Consider the following 22,691-nt stretch of genomic DNA (forward strand, 5'->3'; position numbering starts at 1 on the left):
TGCCTGCCAAGGCAGGGGACAAGGGTTCCAGCCCTGGTCCAGAAGATCCCACAGGCCACGGAGCAACTAAGCCCGTGCGCCACAACTACTGAGCCTGCACTCTAGAGCCCGTGAGCCACAACTAGTGAGCCTGCGTGCCACAACTACTGAAGCCCGTGCGCCTAGAGCCCATGCTCTGCAACAAAAGAAGTCACCGCAGTGAGAAGCCCACGCACCGCAACGAAGAGTAGCCCCCGCTCGCCGCAAATAGAGAAAGCCCGCATGCAGCAACGAAGACCCAACGCAGCCAAAAATAAATAAATAAAAATTTAAAAAAAATCTAATACATATGAGAATAGTACAGACTTATAAGGATATAACATGCAGTGAATCAAAGTGACAACATGAATTTCTGTTTATTGGTATGGAAAAAATAGCCATGATGTTCTGTCAACTAAAAAATCAGGCTATAAGGAGTATGTAGAATATGATGATGTTAAACATATAATCAAAATATATTTCAAAATGTTAACAGTAGCTGTATAGAGGTGGTGGGATTATAGATGATTTTTAATTTTTTCTTAATTTTTTTTCTAATTTTTTAGTGTAAAAAATATACATTACTTTATATTTGGAAAAAATTAAGCACTTTATATGAAGGGATAAATCTGAAAGACGTTAAAGGAATAATTCAATGGAGTTAATATTTAGATATAGGCTGAAAATGTAACATTTTTCCTCTAGTTATAACATTTCATTGTTTCAATAGACAAAGTTGGATTTTATTACTTATTAAGGTCTCTTTTTAGTATCTCACTGGAAAACTATCAGATTAATGTTTGCTTTTTTCATAAAGAAAATTACACTTTGACCTGAGCCAAATTATTCTAATTTCTTTAGGTTTTCAAGCTTTTGGTTATTTCTGTTACCTTGAAAACAAGAAGTCTGATCATAAATTTTTAAAATCCTACCTGAATGCTTTTTTAAGTCATTTATTAGAAAGAGGATAACTGAAGTGAAAGATTTAGGAATTGCTCCTATTTCTCCAACTTGTGAGGAAGCAGAAGAAATAAGAACAGATATTTTGGGGCCAAATACAAAGTTGGGCAGGGAAAGCGAGAATTCCTAATCTGACAGCTGAAGTGTCCAAGGACGATTTAAGCATTAAATGGGACTCTGCTCTTTCCATTCCCAGGTTCACTTGAATTAACAGGGAAAAATGATACAAGGGACTGAGCATCGACATACTCAGCGCCAGCGCCTTTTGTGGGAGAGTCAGAAGCAAAGGCATACTACAGAGAGAAAAACAGGGAGTGTGTGTTCAGATCTTTAACAGACAACGGGACCCCTATCATTTGAATGTTGGTGCATTTAATGTTGTCTCAGAGGTCTCTGAGACTGTCCTCAATTCTTTTCTTTTTAAAAATATTTATTTTATGTATTTATTTAGCTCTGTTGGGTCCTAGTTGAGGCACACGGGAACTTTGTTGCGGCATGTGGGATCCTTCATTGTGGCTCTGGGCTCAGCAGTTGTGGCGCACAGGCTTAGCTGCCCCGTGGCATGTGGGATCTTAGTTCCCTGACCAGGGACTGAACCCTAGTCCCCTGCACTGGAAGGTGGATTCTTAACCACTGGACCACCAGGGAAGTCCCCTGTCCTCAACTCTTTTCATTCTTTTTTCTTTGTTCTGCTCTGCGGCAGTTATTTCCACCATTCTATCTTCCAGCTCACTTATCCGTTCTTCTGCCTCAGTTATTCTGCTACTGATTCCTTCTAGTGTATTTTTAATTTCAGTTATTGTGTTGTTCATCACTGTTTGTTCTTTAGTTCTTCTAGGTTCTTGTTAAATGTTTCTTGTATTTTCTCCATTCTGAGATTTTGGATCATCTTTACTATTATTACTCTGAATGATGTGGTACATATATACAATGGAATATTACTCAGCCATAAAAAGGAACAAAATTGGGTCATTTGTAGAAATGGGGATGGACCTCGAGACTGTCATACAGAGTGAAGTAAGTCAGAAAGAGAAAAACAAATATCATATATTAACACATCTATGTGGAATCTAAAAAAATTGGTACAGATGATCTTATTTATAAAGCAGAAACAGAGACACAGACATAGAGAACAAACGTATGGATACCAAGGGGGAAAGGAGGGGGTGGGATGAATTGGGAGATTGGGATTGACATATATACACTATCGATACTATGTATAAAATAGATAACTAATAAGAATCTACTGTATAGCACAGGGAACTCTACTCAGTGCTCTGTGGTGACCTAAATGGGAAGGAAATCCAAAAAAGACGGGATATATGTATACGTATAGCTGATTCACTTTGCTGTACAGTAGAACCTAACACAACATTGTAAAGCAATTATACTCCAATAAAAAAAAAAAAGACAATGGGAACAAATGACCTGGGACTTGCATTATTTACTTGTTCATGTTAATATTCTGTATGGGATCCTATTTAAAACATAGCAGCTGAATATGAAATTTAGATTTATTCTGAGATCATATAATTAGGAACTAAAATGAGAATTGTTGTTGAAGCAAAAATTGTATTACTTTCTAGGATGTAATCATCTCCCCTCACACCCCTTCACTTTCTTTTTTGTGTTTAAAAATGACAAAAGTAATATATGCTCATTATAAAAAATTCAAGTACAGCATAGAAATATATAAAAGAAGTAAAAGTTCCCACCCCACTGTTACTCTCCCCACCCCTCTAGCTTCTGCAGCAGTGCTTCTCAAAAGGTTGTCCATGAACCCTGGAGGTCCCCAGGGCCCTTTCAGGGCATGTGCAAGGTGAAAATTGTTTTTATAACAATACCAAGATGTTATCTGCCTTTTTTACTCTCATTCTCTCACTAATGTATAGTGGAGTTTTTCAGAGGGTACATAACATAAGGATCCTTCTCTATCTTCACACTTGCAGATGGCTAGGCAATAAAGTACACATAACATTGCCTCCGGCTTCCCCCTCCCCCCAACAAATAAACATGGTAAGAAATGCAAAACTTGGAAAGAAACTTGACCTTAGCAACTATGCAGGCAAGAAATAAAGGATTAACTCAGGAACTTAGCCAGGTGAAAGAAAGTAAATCGCCTAATTTACAAATCAAGCCACAGAAACAGAAATCAATTTAGGGTATTTAAAGTGTGATAAAAAATGAGTTTTGTCTCTATATAGAGACCTGGGGATACTTAAAATGTTGCTGGGATTTTGTGGGTCAGAAGGGTTAGTGACCAAACAAACCAGGACAGCATCTGTAAAATACCTACTGCAGTACCTGTCACAAGAAACACAACATTAGTCTTTTCTCCACCCGATTTTACAAAAGTTCATATTAGGAAAGAAAAGTAAGAGGTTCATTCATTTCAAACATTTATAATATAGTACACACGTAAACTGAATGAACAATCCAAACCCCAAATTTTGTTGATTTTCCAAGGAACAGAGAATTATAAAAATGTTTCCTAAGATACAGTAAGTACATGAATATTTTTATTACCACAAATATATATATATATATTACTGAAAAAGTAAAGCATGATTTATAAAACTACCAGCTGATACCTATTATTATAAATGTAACTAGCTTCAAAAAATAAGCTATTTCATTTAATTTTCATAATGATAAGAAGCCAAAAGCTCTTACACAAACTTGTGCAGTATATTGTATATTTGTATATTATTCGAACGTATCATCTAGCCAATAATAAAAAATTAATCCACTACCTTAAGAATTGGCTTCAAACTCATGGTTTTTAAATAAGAGCCAAAAGTATATCCCTGAAGTTTTGTAATTACATACACAACCACTCATTATTTTTAATGAAATATACAAGTACTTGAATGCTACTTTTTAAAATTGCAGCTATGAAGAAGACAGTTTCCAAATCTGTCATACTCAGTCTTGGATTCTAGTTCAACTGGATGCTCCATGAAAGTAAGAACCAGCCCATCTTCACCTTGGTATCCCACTCCCTTTACCCCTAGCACAAGGCCCTGCATACCATAGCCAGTCAATTTCTAGAATTTTTCAGTGCTCTCTGATTAATTTGTAGAGAACAGTCCCTCAGCAATCATTAACACAAGATCAGGTATAAAACTGCCTTCTAGCTTCATCTTGGAAATATCAAAATCACAGCTCCAATAGAATAGAACTTTTGAAAACATTTTAAAATAAGGACTTTTAAAATAGGAACATCTGGTGAATTAATCACAGAGCTCTTGTTTATTAGATTTGAAGCTGTGACTGGTCAATGGAGAACACAAAAAAATATAATGTGGCAACATCTTCAGTTACAAATTAAATCTTCATAACGTTTCCTTTAATATCAAAATTTGTGCTGTACTTCTTTGGACTTTTGTTCACAAGCTGGCTATTTTCATATTCTTTCATGGTGACTTGGAAACACATGTCACGTACCTTCAAGGTGTTATACATATTATATAAGCAGGTTAACTAAAGGGTTACATAAACCTGTTAATTATTCTTTTAAAATCAAGTTTTCTTTCAAATACTAAAGTTACAACTTAATTTCCAGGTCAGTGTTTTTTCTTTAAGACTTTTTTTTTTCCCTTGAGCAGTTTTAACTCCACAACAAAACTAAGAGAAGGTACAGAGATGTTCCATATACCCTTTGCCCCCACGCATGCATAGCTCTCCGCCATTATCAACACCTCCGACCAGAGTGGTACCATTTGTGACAACTGATGAACTTAGGTTCATTCCAGATCAGTTTTTTAAGGACCTAAGAACACACAGAGAAGGTGGAAGTACTCACCCATCCTTTGTTCCCCCTGCTCAGAGAGAACTGATGCACACTTAGCTTAAAACCAGGAGTCTAGCACACATACTTCACTGCAGCTCTTTAATTTGGTAAAAGTTTGTTCCCCAGGTAGCATCCACTGATCTCAATACCTCCTCGGCAGCAAGCGGAAATCTGCCAACATGACTAAAGTCTGGTTTACCTGGTGTCAAAGATGTGGGTAAACAGACAATGAGGCATTTAACAATAGCTGAACGGTTTAGTTGCGACTCCCGCAGAGAGAAACGTGACTCTCAAAATGAAAGTCCACAGAACTGCTGAATGAGTCTCTTGGTTTGTCCAGCCTGTCGTTTACTTTAATTTCATTTTAAAGATGTAAGAGAACTGCTGGAAATATTTTAGGTTGTGGCTACCAACCTCTGTACAGTCTCACTTTTCGTACAAATTTAAGACGTAATAAGGAGAACCGGACCATTACTCTCTGAATGTTAACTCCATTGAAATTGTTCGTCTCATTATTTTATCTAAGCTATTTTTCTATTCATGAATTACATAAAATGTTTTCAAAGAAAAATATCCAAAATGATTTATAAACTTCTAAAGTATTTTCTTATTCAAGCTTCTGGCTGTTAGGCTTGTCTCTCTTCTAGTTCTACCTAATTCTGACATAGCAACACTATTTCAGTGATACTAGTAACCTTTATAGTGTTGATGATGATGACAGTGGTGAGAGTTAATATTTAGTGCTTCCTATATCCCTGTCTCTATGCTTTCCATGGATTATTTCATTCTGTCTTCATAAAAAGCCTTTAACTAATTACTATTAAATTTATTTTATGGCTGACTGAACAGAGAGAGGCACAGTAAGGTTAATGACACAGAGTCAATAAGTATTGGAGTTGGAATGGAAATCAAGATTCTCCTCTGGACTCCAAGCTTTTAAATACTGCCCTCTACTAAAGTTAAAGCTAATGTTAGACGACAAAAAATCACAGCAATTTCAAGTAGTGTTTAACCTCAAGACTAACTGAACACATCTACCACAACCTTTCATGGAAACAGAGGGGCAGAAATGAGTAAAACAAACAAACAAAAAAGGCTACAGCACTCTTAAATATGGTACAACCTTGAGGTTTGTTTCCAAGTTTCAAAAACTAAGAGCAAGCCAGCTAGCTTTTACTTCAGGAATGCAGTGTCTGACGCAGAGAAAACAACATGAGTTTTGCAGTCACACAGACAAGCATACCAACCCCCATGCTGCTATTTACCATGTGCCTTGGGCAGATCATGAACCTTTCTCAGCCTCCATGTTTTCCATCTGTAAAATGGGGATGTTAATGTCTAGCTTGGAAAACATTGCAAGTCACTGAGTTGGCACCCAGTGTATGGACAGTGCTGCCTACATGCTGGCACACAGCAGGCATTCCATAAATGGTAGCTAACAGCTCAGTTATAAATGCTGTAAGAATAAATGTTCAGGAATACTGTGCATTCTTATTTCCACAGAAAGATGTGTTCAAACACCCTGCAGGTGTACCACACCTGAGTACCCTTTTGAAAGCAAAGAATCCGTACCTGACATGGCCATTATGTTACTTGGTCAATCTAGCAACCATAGTTAGCACCACGTCATGACCAGAGCATCGGAATTTACAGAGAAAGCTGACAAAGTGAGTAGAGACAGATGCCCTACATACCTGCCAGTGGGAAAGCAACAGCAGCGGATGGCAATGCACATTCTGCATCCCTCTGAATGTCTACAGCAAAAGTGGTGCACGGACTTGCCTGCTGCCTTCTTAATAATGTCCTTCAAGGAATTACTTTTATTATTTTTGGAATAGCATAAAATATTAAAATCACCGAAGCCAGAAGGCCATGACTGAAGAAGTAGTAATTCTACTACTTTCTCTATAGTAACAGTTATCTTACTCTCACTGAAAGACGGCAGAATTGCATTAATAATAACTCTCGGGCTTCCCTGGTGGCACAGTGGTTGGGAGTCCGCCTGCCGATGCAGGGGACATGGGTTCGTGCCCCGGTCCAGGAAGATCCCACGTGCCGCGGAGCGGCTGGGCCCGTGAGCCATGGCCGCTGAGCCTGCGCGTCTGGAGCCTGTGCTCCGCAACGGGAGAGGCCACAACAGTGAGAGGCCCGCGTACTGCAAATAAATAAATAAAGCAGTTTTGTAAACTTATGGTCCTTTGGGATGATGTTTTTATAGTCCTAATGAAACACCTGAAAATGTACTCTGTAAGAGCAATGATGTCCAAACCTGGGTGAATAAGAGTCTCCTGCGGAAGCTTCTATAAACAACAGATTCCCAGACCTCGTCAACAACCTACGAATGAGACCCTCTGGGGTTCACAACCTTGCTGCTATAAACATGCTGACCCAAACCAGCCAGCTCAAGGTAATAAGATAACTTCTTTTTTTTTTTTTTTTTTTTTTTTTTTGCGGTACGCGGGCCTCTCACTGCTGTGGCCTCTCCCATTGCGGAGCACAGGCTCCGGACGCGCAGGCTCAGCGGCCATGGCTCACGGGCCCAGCCGCTCCGCGGCATGTGGGATCTTCCCGGACCGGGGCACGAACCCGTGTCCCCTGCATCGGCAGGCGGACTCTCAACCACTGCGCCACCAGGGAAGCCCAAGATAACTTCTTAAGTGAGAAACTAAGGCAGGCCAAGAGAGCCAAAGTGTTCTGGCAAACATACCAGGGCAAGCAGTGAACAGATTCTTTCTCAGATAATGTTGAGTTCTAAATCACTTGTGGGTAATGAGCGTGAGTGCCAGGTGGCAAATTTCCTTCCAGTGGTCTCAATTGCAGCAGAAGGGGCAGCAGTATCCAAATGGTGGGGAGAGCAAGAAATCTGTGGGGCTGCTCATTTTGTTTCATGGAAAAGGTTAATTGCAGTTTTCAGTAAACAAATAAATGATCAGAATTTCTCATTCCAAAAGCAATACATGTAGTGAAAGTACAGAAAATGTAAAATTCAGGAATGCACAAAGAACATAAAATGCACCTTTGATACCAGTACTTCACAATAATTATTAACATTTTCGTCTATGTACCTTCTGGTCTATTGCTTCCCAGGCCAATGAGGATGTGAAAAATCACTGTTATTGCTGAGTGAAAAAAAAAATGAGGAGGAAATGCGTAACTCAAAAATAACTGACAAATGCTGCCTTACGAAGTTCACTTAGACAAGTACAGAAGGCCTTTCCCCTAGACGTTCCAGCTTGTCAAGCCCTACCACAGAGCAAAGAGTGAAGTGGTCAAGAAAAGGGGTCCAGAATCAGGCTTCCAGGGAGCAAACCCTGTCTTAGCTGTTCATTAGCTGTGGCCAAGATATTTCACCACTTTATGCCAGTTTAGTTTTCTGAAAAAGGTGATGGTAGCTCAACCTTCCACAGTGAGAACTCATGAGATGTCAGCTGTTGCTGGTGTTGCTCTATTATTCATGAACTTTTCCTAATATTTAGGCTTTTCAGAACACCCAATTTACAAAATGTACCTAAGTCACAAAAGTTGGTCATAGTGTGAGTTTCTGCAAGCGGATATTATTTTCCTATCGACACTGGTCATCAGTCCTAAAAGTTAGGTTCCTTGGGATGAGTGGAATCCCCAAAAGCCTAAATTGGAAGCAAGTCAGGAATTTAAACATACCTAGCACCACGGGCTTTATTTACCAGCATCACTATGGTGAGGACACTGCACATTTTCATGTTAGGTTAGTATTTCTCCCTGAACTTAGAGCTAGGTCCCAGGGTCACCCGGCAAATCCCTGGATCCACTGAATTCTACGATTTTTCTATTTAGATACTGGCAGATTTCAAATCATATTCCTCTTCACTGATAAGACTGAAGATGATTTAATTTGGAGGTTAGGTATAAATCAAGAATGCTTGAATTCTTCTCTCCGGAAATGAGAGAATTTTTGTTTGAGGATCATTATATTTTTCACAACCCAAAGATGGAAATAGGTTTCATATTCAGAAAATAAAGATACTGTATTTCAAAGCAGTTAATTTGGTTATTTCATTTAGCAAAGCTATTTGAAGAAGACGCTTCAGAGGTTCAACTGGAAGAAAAATATTCCAAGTCAGTTCACACATATGCTGGGGATATTTTTATATCTGTTTGTCCGTTTGCCCAAGAAGAAAACTTGTTATGAAAACCCTGTACATAAAGTATAGTCACTGATGAGGAACATTTTTACTTTCTGGTTTTCTAGATACCTTCTTCACTAATAATGAACACTGCAAAAATAGCAGATGCTGCTGATATCAGAACTGGGTGGTTATATGGTGGTAAACCAGCCCATGGTTACATGAGTCTCACTGAATCACCGCTTGGGACAGCCTTCACATGTTACCAGCCTTCACATGTTACCAGTCAGGACATTAACTGAATGAGCCAAGGTTGGTTTTGTTAGTTACTGTTGATTATGTATAGGAAACATTTTTAGATACCCATGTAATTGATATCTTCTATTAGGTTGGAATGATTGACCATAATACTGAATATATATTTTATTAACAACTGGCAAGAAGATTAACTACCAGCTTCTTATGACTGATTAATAATATTTTTTCCCTTAAAAAGTTCTTTATTTTATGATCTCTGAGCTCCTGTAAACTTTAAATCATTATAAGGAATAGCTGGTATTTTTTTTCTTTGATTTTTCATTAAACAAAAAGATTGAGTCACTTGAGCATTTACAATGTCTAACCCGGTAGAGCTATAACAATTCACTCTAGTAATGGATACCATCACCTGGTAAGTATGTGTTCCAAATCCCAAGTTCTTAGAGGAATAGTATCTGATTTTCTGAAATGACTTGATAGTGACACAAATAAAAATAATCACTGGTTCTAAGCAGGGGCCTTACTTTAAAAAATGTAGATCCTTGGCTGATCCCAAACTACTGAAACTGTCTCTACAGGGTGGTCCCAGTCTTGTATATTGTAAAAATTCTCTAAAATATGTAATCATAAGGGTAATTATCAAAACAAACAAACAAACAAAATCCAGTCAGCCAGCCATAAACTTAGCCAATTACATAACATTACTGTAAAATAAGTACTATGAGAGACTGGAAACAACTCTTGTTTTAAAATAGAGTTATCTCCCACCCCACCAATATTTTTAACATCTGTGCAGAATGCTCCCAATGCTTTGCTTCTGTTTGATATCACTGCCTTCATAAGCCTCAAGCCATTTATTCTACCACACAATCACTGTCAGCAGCAAGCAGGAGGGTCTGTGCTCTCCTGGTACCTTCTGCCACCTCTGGACCATCCCCTCTTCTACTCTCAAAATCCACCGTTCTTGAGAGACTCAGAATTCCCAACTATACTACTTTCTGTCCTACTAATCATCTCCCAACTGCATGATTATTCCTTCACAGCTACCAAGGCCTCTGGAACCTGGTCCACAATCTTCCTCTCCATGCCAAGTCCTCATTCATTTGTTCATTCAAATATATTCTGAGCCATATCATATGCCAGGAACTGTAGGAGGTGCTAGGGATACATTATTAACAAAAGAAAACCCTTGTTTCCAGGGAGTTTACACGGCAGTGATATGGAATAGAGGAAGAGGATACAAATAAAAACAGATAAATATGTAACGTGTCAGGTGGTGGTTAATGCTCTGAAGACAAATAAAAGCAGGTAAGTGTACAGTGAGTGATGTGGATACACAGGGGAGAGCAGGAGAAGGCTACCCAAAAAGGGTACATTTGGAGAATGATTCAAATGTGTGAGCACACATGGGGATACTTGGAAGAAAAGCGAGCTGGTCTGAGGGGGGCCAAAAATGCAAAGGCCCTGAGGTGGCACCCTGCTTGGCACATCGAAGGAAAATGCTGGGGAGAAATAACTGAAGTGGAACGTGGTAGGAGATGGGACCAGAGAGCTATATGCAGATCCAGATTATGAGTAACATTGTAGACAAAGGTCAGCAATTCAAATATTTCAGGAGAGATGGGAAACCACTGGAGACCTTGGAGCAGGTGAGAGGCTTGACCTGACTTAGGTTTTTAAGGGATCACTCTAACTACTTTGTAAAAAATGACCTGTACGTTGGTCAAAGGTAGAAGCACAGAGAGCAGTTAGAAGACTATGGCCATAGTTTGGGTGAGAAATAAGGTGGCTCAGACCAGGGTGGAGGGCGAGGAGGAGGGAAGCAGAGGTCAGATTCCAAGCACATCCTGAAGGCAGAACCAACAGGATTTGCTGAGGGTCTGGAAGTGGGGTGTGAGGAAAAGAGAGGAGTCGAGGATGGCTCCTGGTAAGGGTTTTGGCCTTTACCAAATGAAAGGACAGAGTTGCTGTTTACTGAGATAAGGGGGACTGGGAAGGAGTAGATTTGAGAGTGAGATTAAGAGTTCCGTTTTGGACAGTTAAAGTTTTGTTGTTGTTGTTGCTGTTTGTTTGTTTTTATTTTTGGCCATGCTGGGTCTTCATTGCTGCGCACGGGCTTTCTCTAGTTGCAGTGAGCGGGGGGCTACTCTTCGTCGCGGTGCGCGGGCTTCTCGTTGCGGTGGCGTCTCTTGTTGTGGAGCATGGGCTCTAGGCGCATGTGCTCTAGTTGCAGCACGCAAGCTCCATAGTTGCGGCACGCAGGCCCTAGAGTGCGCGGGCTTCAGTAGTTGTGGCGCACGGGCTTAGTTGCTCCGCGGCATGTGGGATCTTCCTGGACCAGGGATTGAACCCATGTCCCCTGCACTGGCAGGTGGATTCTTAACCACTGCACCACAGGGAAGTCTGGATATGTTAAGCTTGAGATGCCTTTTTAACATTCAAGGGGAGATCACCCCTAGTCACCCCTAGTTTATGCAAAAGTCCTAGATGTCTAATCAACCTATTTCCTCTTTGAAAATTGTAGGGAGTATATACCTTGCAGTTTAAGAGTCACTTAAGTCACTTAAGTGGCTGACTTCCTGACACCCCGGATCAGGGTTTGTCAATTCAAATGCTTTCAAGGGCCAGGCAGGAAGCATGAAGTATTGAAATACAATAAGGAGAAGTAGAGACTGTGGCTGATGAGAAAGTAAATGCCCCATCTAAAGGGGAAGCTGCTCCTGAGCCCAGTCTAGTTGCCATTTGGAATCTGGGCCCCGTGTTCCTTTACCTTCCCATTTTGAAATAGAAAGAAGAATCTGGATTTTCAACAACCAAACCTTAGGGAAATAAAAAAGTTCCATGATCTATCGAATTCAAGAAGTGCTCAGTTAAATCAAGTTCTGACTGCAGGATTTATCGGTGTCCTTAAGTTATTAATTTAAAAAATTGCAAAAAAAGATTGTGTTCAGCATTTCTCCAATCTACTTGACAGCAGACCCTCTTTTCAGGCAGCATCTCAAGGGACAAGCATTCCTTGGCACATACTTTGGGAAATGCTGGTTCATGCAAAAGTCCTAGATGTCTAATCAACCTATTTCCTCTTTGAAAATTGTAGGGAGTATATACCTTGCAGTTTAAGAGTCATAGTTGATCACACACACACACACACACCACACACAGCCAATTTTGTTAGATATTCTAACATCTAATACCAGACTTGAATAAAGTGTGAATGGAGCAATTACTAAAGTCTTCCAACTTGTTAAATACTAAGTGGGACCTTGATCTCTCCTTGGTGAAAAAACAGTGAAATCACAGGGGCACCGAATCACTTCATTTCCCATCTCCCCTCCCTCCTTCACGTGTCGGGCTACATAATTTAGTGACCGGAAGGGCTGCCAATTACTACTATGCACTTGACAGATGTTCTTTGTTTTACTTATCTATGAGGAAGGAAGAAGGGAGAGGACAAATAAACCTGGAATGTAAAATCTGTAATAAAAAGACAAGACTAATATTGTTGCAGGTCTTTAAAAATAACCTCTAGGATACATTAAAATATTGAAGGGGCAAGGCTTGTCTCTGAAGAATTAAGAGTGCGTAGTCTGTTTAAAAGAGCTCACAATACAGTTGAGGAGATCAGTACATAACAAGATAATGAATGTCAAATATTGTCAAGAAGTTCTATAAAGTTTAGAGAAGGGAAAGTTCAACTTTCCCTGGCCGCTTGAGCGGCCAGTTGAGAGTGTCACATGAGCTGGTCTTTGAAGCATAGGGAGGTATCAGGTTGAGAGGAGGGTGGTGGGAATTCAGTGCAGGAAAGACAAGGGCAGAGATGGAGATAAGGCAGTTTTGGGAACCATTAAGCAGACAAGACTGTACAGGTTGGGAGGAAAATGGGACACTGAGGCTGGATCCGATCCTGGTGGTCTCTGGATACTAGGTAAAGAAATCTGGCCTTAATCATGTAGGTAACTGAAAGTCTTTCAAGGATTTTTTTTTTCTTTGCGGTACGCGGGCCTCTCACTGTTGTGGCCTCTCCCGTTGCGGAGCACAGGCTCCGGACGCACAGGCTCAGCAGCCATGGCTCACGGGCCCAGCCGCTCCGCGGCATGTAGGATCCTCCCGGACCAGGGCACGAACCCGTGGCCCCTGCATCGGCAGGCGGACACTCAACCACTGCGCCACCAGGGAAGCCCTCTTTGAAGGATTTTGAGCGTGAATCTGCCAGATTCAGGAAATTCGATCTCAGGAGGCCATAAGGAGCCAGTGAGGCAAGAGCACCCTGCAGGATCCCAGGTTGAGGTGATGAGAGTCTGGTCTGGGGAGCCGACAGTGGGACTAGAAAGAAATTACGATATTATGAAGGAGGAAATAATCAATAGGACTTGTTAACCTATTGAGTGTGGGAGAGGCAAAGAAGAAAGGAATGGCTTTGACCCTGGGTCCATGAGAGAATGATGACCCTCATAGCAAACTGGTTTAAGCATACCGATTTAAGGTGAAAATGATACAACTAAGGAGAGATGCCCAATCAAGTAATCAGTGATCTAGGACTAGAACGTGGGAAGGACAGGCAAGAAAGGTGCAGTAAGGTACCACTGTACAGTATATGCTGTGTGCTAGACCCTTTACCAATATGATCAACTTAGGAGAGAAATAGGGATGGACTTTGCAATTTGACACCATCTACACAGATATCAGTCAAATCAGAACTGTAACATTCAATGAAGACTACTTCATCACTTTCTCTATGTCCCTTCACTACGAAAACAGCCATCACACAAAAATAGATGCATTAAAATACACTACATCATATTATATCCCAAGATCACTCAGAGTTTCTGATTTCCGTAAGTTAATACTGGATTTTAAGAAGTGATGAGACAGGGAGAGAAAAGAACTGTAATTGTTCTTTATTCTTCTCTCCCTTGAGGGGGATTAACAGACACAAAAGAGGAGGCAGGAAGGAACCAGAGGAGAAAGTATTTGGGACAGTTTCCACCGGCTGAGATAAACAAGAATGAAAGTAAACTCTTTCCTTAAAGAATAATAACCATTTGAACAGTGTCTCTTACTTTTCCAGAATTCATTATCAATTTGCAGACGTGCTCCTTTATTCCCATAATAAAACTTTCCATCCACAAGCCAGCCAGGAGTCACCCATTCCACCTTTACATGTCCTCTGGCAGACCAGGATCTCAGTTCCTCCCTGTTGTTTAGCACGCTCACCCCAGAGCTCAGATGCAACAGCAGCTCAACAGTGCGTGACAGATGTTTCTGCAGCAGTCAGCAGTCTTTTCCATTTGCTATAATTCTCCAGGGTGAATGGGGTCCATCCCTTCCTTCCCTCAGCAGCCAGAAAGGCCATGCTGCTTAAAATGTCTCTCAATTTAAATGCCCAGGGCAAGGGAAAAATGAAGAAGCCATAATGAGAAAGGACAGAGAGCCAAGTAAAGGGTAGATTAAAACTGCAAACTTAGAAAGCATCTCAGCATGCAGTAGGAATTTAACATAAATGTGTTTTCATTCATGGTACTCTTAATTTTTTTAAACTCTAAAAATGTAATGCAATAAACATTATAGCTGTGTGTAATCACAGATTTAGTTAACGGTGTAACTGCTTCTAATGAACAGAATGTAGATATCCTCTTTGATTTCTATAACAAAAACACCAATGTCAAAAATTCCCAAGGATAGAAATATCTGTTTTAGAATCTGTGAAAGATATACACACAAGGAAACCCTGATTCTTACAGATTCCCCTGCAATCTCTTGCTAGAAATAGGAGAGGGAGTTCTGAAAGGGTTTGTAGACTGAGGGTTCCTTAAGGAACATCCCCAGAAGTGCATTCCCACCATCTAAAAGAATGAATTCTCACGTGGAACTGGCTGTCTCAAGACCCAAGTCTGTACTATGGAATATCAGATAACTGATGTGTGTACTTCTAGAAACTAGGCAATATACTTTCAACATATAAAATGGGGGGAAAGAGAGGGGGACCTTCAAGATGGTGGAGGAGTAAGATGTGGAGATCACCTTCCTCCCCACAAGTACATCAAAAATACATCTACATGTGGAACAACTCCTACAGAACACCTACTAAACACTGGCAGAAGACCTCAGACTTCCCAAAAGGCAAGAAACTCCCCATGTACCTGGGTAGGGCAAAAGAAAAAACAGAGACAAAAGAATAGGGACGGGATCTGCACCAGTGGGAGGGAGCTGAGAAGGAGGAAGTTTCTGCACGCTAGGAAGCCCCCTCACTGTCGGAGACCGGGGTAAGTGGGGGGAAGCTTCGGAGCCACGGAGGAGAGCACAGCAGGGGTGCAGAGGGCAAAGTGGAGAGATTCCCGCACAGAGGATCGGTGCCAACCAGCACTCACCAGCCTAAGAGGCTTGTCTGCTCACCCGCCGGGGCAGGTGGGGGCTGGGAGCTGAGGCTCAGGCTCCGGAGGTTGGATCCCAGGGAGAGGACTGGGGTTGGCTGTGTGAATACAGCCTGAAGGGGGCTAGTGCACCACAGCTAGCCAGGAGGGAGTCCGGGAAAAAGTCTGGACCTGCCTAAGAGACAAAAGGCCATTGTTTCAGGGTGCACGAGGAGAGGGGATTTCTTCCCTGTTTGCCCACAGAAGGCAGAGTGCCACCTAAACGAGCTCCAGAGATGGGCGCAAGCTACGGCTATCAGCTCGGACACCAGAGACGGGCATGAAACACTAACGCTGCTGCTACAACCACCAAGAAGCCTGTGTGCAAGCACAGGACACTATCCACACCTCCCCTCCCGGGAGCCTGTGTAGCCCGCCACTGCCAGGGTCCTGTGATCCAGGGACAACTTCCCCAGTAAAACACGTGGCGCACCTCAGGCTGTTGCAACATTATGCTGGCCTCTGCCGCTGCAGGCTTGCCCCGCATTCCGTACCCCTCCTTTCCACCGGCCTGAGTGAGCCAGAGCCCCTAATCAACTGCTCCTTTAACCCCGTCCTGTCTGAGCGGGAACAGACGCCCTCAGGCAACCTACACGCAGAGGCGGGGCCAAATCCAAAGCTGAACCCCAGGAGCTGTGCGAACAAAGCAGAGAAAGGGAAATCTCTCCCAGCAGCCTCAGGAGCAGCAGATTAAATCTCCACAGTCAACCTGATGTACCTACATTTGTGGAATATCTGACAGAGAACAAATCATCCCAAAATTGAGGTGGTGGACTTTGGGAGCAACTGTAGACTTGGGGTTTGCTATCTGTGACTGATTTTTTTCTGACGTTTACGTTTATCTTAGTATAGTTTTTACACTTGTTATCATTAGTGGATTTGTTTATTGGTTTGGTTGCTCTCTTCTTTTTTTAAATTATTTTTCAATTTTTTTATTTTAATAATTTAATTTTTTAATTTTTATTTATTTTTCTTTTTTTTCTCCCTTTTCTTCTGAGCTGTGTGGCTGACAGGGTCTTGATGCTCCGGTCTGGCGTCAAGCCTGAGCCTCTGAGGTGGGAAAGCCGAGTTCAGAATATTGGACCAACAGAGACCTCCCGGCCCCACGTAATGTCAATCGGCAAGAGCTCTCCCACAGATCTCCATCTCAGCGCTAAGACCCAGCTCCACCCAACGGCCAGCAAGCTCCAGTAATGGACGCCCCATGCCAAACAACTAGCAAGACAGGAATACAACACCACCCATTAGCAGAGAGGCTGCCTAAAATCATACTAAGTTCACAGACACCCCAAAACACACCACCGGACGTGGCCCTGCACACCGTAAAGACAAGATCCAGCCCCACCCACCAGAACACAGGCACCAGTCCCCTCCACTAGGAAGCCTACACAAGCCACTGAACCAACCTCACCCACTGGGGGTGGACACCAAAAACAACAGGAACTACGAACCTGCAGCCTGCGAAAAGGAGACCCCAAACACAGTAAGCTAAACAAAATGAGAAATATGCAGCAGATGAAGAAGCAAGGTAAAAACCCACCAGACCAAACACATGAAGAGGAAATAGGCAGTCTACCTGACAAAGAATTCACAGTAATGACAGTAAAGATGATCCAAAACCTTGGAAATAGAATGGAGAAAATATGAGAAACGTTTAACAGGGACCTAGAAGAACTAAAGAGCAAACAAACTATGAAGAACAACACAATAAATGAAATTAATAATTCTCTAGAAGGAATCAATAGCAGAATACCTGAGGCAGAAGAACGGATAAGTGACCTGGAAGATGAAAGAGTGGAAATAACTACCACACAGCAGAATAAAGAAAAATGAATGAAAAGAATTGGGACAGTCTCAGAGAACTCTGGGACAACATTAAATGTACCAACATTAGAATTATAGGGGTCCCAGAAGAAGAGGAGAAAAAGAAAGGGACCGAGAAAATCTTTGAAGAGATTATAGTTGAAAACTTCCCTAATATGGGAAAGGAAATAGTCAATCAAATCCAGGAAGCGCAGAGAGTCCCATACAGGATAAATCCAAGGAGAAACATGCCAAGACACATACTAATCAAACTATCAAAAGTTAAATACAAAGACAAAATATTAAAAGCAGCAAAGGAAAAGCAACAAATAACATACAAGGGAATCCCCATAAGGTTAACAGCTGATCTTTCAGCAGAAACTCTGCAAGCCAGAAGGGACTGGCAGGACGTATTGAAAGTGATGAAAGGGAAAAACCTACAACCAAGATTACTCTACCCAGCAAGGATCTCATTCAGATTCAACAGAGAAATTAAAACCTTTACAGACAAGCAAAAACTAAGAGAATTCAGCACCACCAAACCAGCTTTACAACAAATGCTAAAGGAACTTCTCTAGGCAGGAAACTCAAGAGAAGGAAAAGACCTACAAAAAAACCCCCCAAAACAATTAAGAAAATGGTAACAGGAACATACATATTGATAATCACCTTAAATGTAGATGGATTAAATGCTACAACTGAAAGACACAGGCTGGTTGAATGGATACAAAAACAATACCCGGACATAAGCTGTCTACAAGAGACCCAATTCAGACCTAGGGACATATACAGATTGAAAGTGAGGGTATGGAAAAAGATATTCCATGCAAATGGAAATCAAACGAAAACTGGAGTAGCAATTCTCATATCAGACAAAATAGACTTTAAAATAAAGAGTATTAGAAGAGACAAAGGACACTACATAATGATCAAAGGACCAATCCAAGAAGAAGATATAACAATTATAAATACTTATGCACCCAACATGGGAGCACCTCAATACATAAGGCAAATGCTACAGCCATAAAAGGGGAAATCGACAGTAACACAATAATAGTAGGGGACTTTAACACCCTACTTTCACCAATGGACAGATCATCCAAAATGAAAAGAAGGAAACACAAGCTTTAAATGACACATTAAACAAGATGGACTTAATTAATATTTATAGGACATTCCATCCAAAAACAACAGAAAACACATTCTTCTCAAGTGCTTATGGAACATTCTCCAGGATAGATCATATCTTGGGTCACAAATCAAGCCTTGGTAAATTTAAGAAAATTGAAATCGTATCAAGCATCTTTTCTGATCACACGCTATGAAACTAGATATCAATTACAGGAAAAAAAAACTGTAAAAAATACAAACACATGGAGTCTAAATAACTACTAAATAACCAAGAGTTCACTGAAGAAATCCAAGAGGAAATCAAAAAATACCTACACACAAATGACAATGAAAACACAATGGCCCAAAACCTATGGGCTGCAGCAAAAGCAGTTCTAAGAGGAAAGTTTATAGCAATAAAATCCTACCTCAAGAAACAAGAAACATCGCAAATAAACAACCTAACCTTACACCTAAAGCAATTAGAGAAAGAAGAAGAAAAAAACCCAAGAGTTAGCAGAAGGAAAGAAATCATAAAGATCAGATCAGAAATAAATGAAAAAGAAAGGAAACAATAGCAAAGATCAATAAAAGTAAAAGCTGGTTCTTTGAGAAGATAAACAAAATTGATAAACCATTAGCCAGACTCATCAAGAAAACAAGGGAGAAGACTCAAATCAATAAAATTAGAAATGAAAAAGGAGAAGTTACAACTGACACTGCAGAAAAACAAAGTATCATGAGAGATTAGTACAAGCACCTATATGCCAATAAAATGGACAACCTGGAAGAAATGGACAAATTCTTAGAAAATCACAACCTTTCAACACTGAACCAGGAAGAAATAGAAAATATAAACAGACCAATCACAAGCACTGAAATTGAAACTGTGATTAAAAATCTTCCAACAAACAAAAGCCCAGGACCAGATAGCTTCAGCGGCGAATTCTATCATACATTTAGAGAAGAGCTGACACCTACCCTTCTCAAACTCTTCTAAAATCTAGCAGAGGGAGGAACACTCCCAAACTCATTCTACGAGGCCACCATCACGCTGATACCAAAACCAGACAAAGATGTCACAAAAAAAGAAAACTAAAGGTCACTATCACAGATGAACATAGACGCAAAAATCCTCAACAAAATACCAGCAAACAGAATCCAACAGCACATTAAAAGGACCATACACCATGATCAAGTGGAGTTTATCCCAGGAATGCAAGGATACGCAAATCAATGTGATACACCATATTAACAAACTGAAGGATAAAAACCATAGGATAATCTCAACAGACCCAGAAAAAGCTTTTGACAAAATTCAACACCCATTTATGATAAAAACTCTCCAGAAAGTAGGCATAGAGGGAACCTAAGTCAACATAATAAAGGCCCTATATGACAAAGGCACAGCCAACATCGTTTTCAATGGTGAAAATCTGAAACCATTTCCTCTAAGATCAGGAACAAGACAAGGTTGCCCACTCTCACCGCTATCATTCAACATAGTTTTGAAAGTTTCAGCCACAGCAATCAGAAAAGAAAAAGAAATAAAAGGAATACAAATCAGAAAAGAAGTAAAACTGTCATTGTTTGCAGATGACATGATACTATACACAGAGAATCCTAAAGATACCAGCAGAAAACTACTAGAGCTAATCAATGAATCTGGTAAAGTAGCAGGATACAACTTTAATGCACAGAAATCTCTTACATTCCTATATACTATTGGTAAAAAATCTGAAAGAGAAATTAAGGAAACACTCCCATTTACCACTGCAACAAAAAGAATAAAATACCTAGGAATAAACCTGCCTAAGGAGACAAAAGACCTGTATGCAGAAAACTATAAGACAGATGAAAGAAATTAAAGATGATACAAACTGATGGAGAGATATACCATGTTCTTGGATTGGAAGAATCAACATTGTGAAAATGACTATACTATCCAAAGCAATCTACAGATTCAATGCAATCCCTGTGTGACTACCAATGGCATTTTTCACAGAATTAGAACAAAAAATTTCACAATTTGTATGGAAACACAGAAGACCCCGAAAAGCCAAAGCATCTTGAGAAAGAAAAACAGAGCTGGAGGAATCAGGCTTCCTGACTTCCAACTATACTACAAAGCTACTGTAATCAAGACAGTATGGTATGGGCACAAAAACAGAAATATAGATCAATGGAACAGGAGAGAAAGCCCAGAGATAAACCCACGCACATATGGTCACTCAATGTTTGATAAAGGAGGCAAGAATATACAATGGAGAAAAGACAGCCTCTTCAATAAGTGGTGCTGTGAAAACTGGACAGCTACATCGAAAAGAATGAAATTAGAACACTCCCTAACACCATCCACACAAATAAACTCAAAATGGATTAAAGACCTAAATGTAAGGCCAGGCACTATAAAACTCTTAGAGGAAAACATAGGCAGAACAGTCTATTACATAAATCACAGCAAGATCCTTTTTGACCCACCTCCTAGAGAAATGGAAATAAGCCCAAAAATAAACAAATGGGACCTAATGAAACTTAAAAGTTTAGCACAGGAAACCATAAACAAGACAAAAAGAAAACCCTTAGAATGGGAGAAAATATTTGCAAATGAAGCAACTGACAAAGGATTAACCTGTAAAATATAAAAGCAGCTCATGCAGCTCAATATCAAAAAAACAAACAAACCAATCCAAAAATGGGCAGAAGACCTAAACAGACATTTCTCCAAAGAAGATATACAGATTGCCAGCAAACACATGAAAGGATGCTCAACATCACTAATCATTAGAGAAATGCAAATCAAAACTGCAATGAGGTTTCACCTCACACACGTTCAGAATGGCCATCATCAAAAAATCTACAGGGCTTCCCTGGTGGCGCAGTGGTTGAGAGTCCGCCTGCCGATGCAGGGGACACGGGTTCGTGCCCCGGTCTGGGAAGATCCCGCATGCCGCGGAGCGGCTGGGCCCGTGAGCCATGGCCGCTGGGCCTGCGCGTCCGGAGCCTGTGCTCCGCAACGGGAGAGGCCACAACAGTGAGAGGCCCGCATAACGCAAAAAAACAAAACAAAACAAAACAAAAACAAACAAACAAAAAAAATCTACAAACAATAAATGCTGGAGAGGGTGTGGAGAAAAGGGTAACCTCTTGCACTGTTGGTGGGAATGTAAATTGATACAGCCACTATGGAGAACATAAAAAACTAAAATAGAACTACCATATGACCCAGCAATCCCACTACTGGGCATATACCCCGAGATAACAATAATTCAAAAAGAGACATGTACCACAATGTTCACTGCAGCACTATTTACAATAGCCAGGACGTGGAAGCAACATAAGTGTCCATCGACAGATGAATGGATAAAGAAGATGTGGCACATATATACAATGGAATATTACTCAGCTATAAAAAGAAACAAAATTGAGTTATTTGTAGTGAGGTGGATGGACCTAGAGTCTATCATACAGAGTGAAGTAAGTCAGAAAGAGAGAAACAAATACCGGATGCTAACACATATACGGAATCAAAAAAAAAAAAAAAAAAAAGGTTCTGACGAACCTAGGGGCAGGACAGGAATAAAGATGCACATGTAGAGAATGGAGTTGAGGAAATGGGGAGGGGGAAGGGTAAGGTAAGCTGGGATGAAGTGAGAGAGTAGCATGGACATATATACACTACCAAATGTAAAATAGATAGCTAGTGGGAAGCAACTGCATAGCACAGGGAGATTAGCTCGGTGCTTTGTGACCACCTAGAGGGGTGGGATAGGGAGGGTGGGAGGGAGATGGAAGAGGGAGGGGATGTGGGGATATATGTATATATATAACTGACTCACTTTGTTGTACAGCAGAAACTAACACACCATTGTAAAGCAATTATACTCCAATAAAGATGTTAAAAATAAATAATAAAATAAAATAAAATGGGGGGGAAAACTCTTCAAGAATGTTCACTAATTAAATGTCCCCCAAAAGGAAAGTTTTCATAAAGTTAACCTCTGCTTATTGTGCATTTCCAGTTACACAAGAAATTCTACTCAATATTACAATAGCAAATGATAATATTCAGACAAGTGCTGGGCAAAACAATCACCTGTTTTGACAATGAAGAGAATTCACATGCCTAATCCCCATACAACCTTGCCTGTAGAATAGGCACTGAAGTAGTAATAAAGTAACTGTGTAAACAAAAATAATTTACAGAATGGGCTCAATTGGATAATTAAGCACCAA

At 40.6% G+C, this 22,691-nt stretch overlaps 1 protein-coding gene across 10 annotated transcripts in view; it reads right to left on the minus strand.

Annotated features, from left to right (window-relative positions):
- Positions 1–22,691, minus strand: part of OSBPL6 (oxysterol binding protein like 6) — a 208,023-nt gene that overhangs the window by 69,200 nt on the left and 116,132 nt on the right. The window contains exon 1 of one of the 10 annotated variants that reach the window (XM_060302217.2): positions 4,784–4,802. The exons of the other annotated variants lie outside the window; for them this stretch is intronic. The gene's annotated coding sequence lies outside the window, so the exon portion shown is untranslated. Of the gene's footprint in view, positions 1–4,783; positions 4,803–22,691 lie in introns of those variants that run through there. 10 annotated transcript variants of the gene reach the window in all.

The sequence above is a fragment of the Globicephala melas genome, chromosome 7 (assembly GCF_963455315.2).
Source record: "Globicephala melas chromosome 7, mGloMel1.2, whole genome shotgun sequence".
In the NCBI taxonomy this organism is placed as follows: domain Eukaryota; kingdom Metazoa; phylum Chordata; class Mammalia; order Artiodactyla; family Delphinidae; genus Globicephala; species Globicephala melas.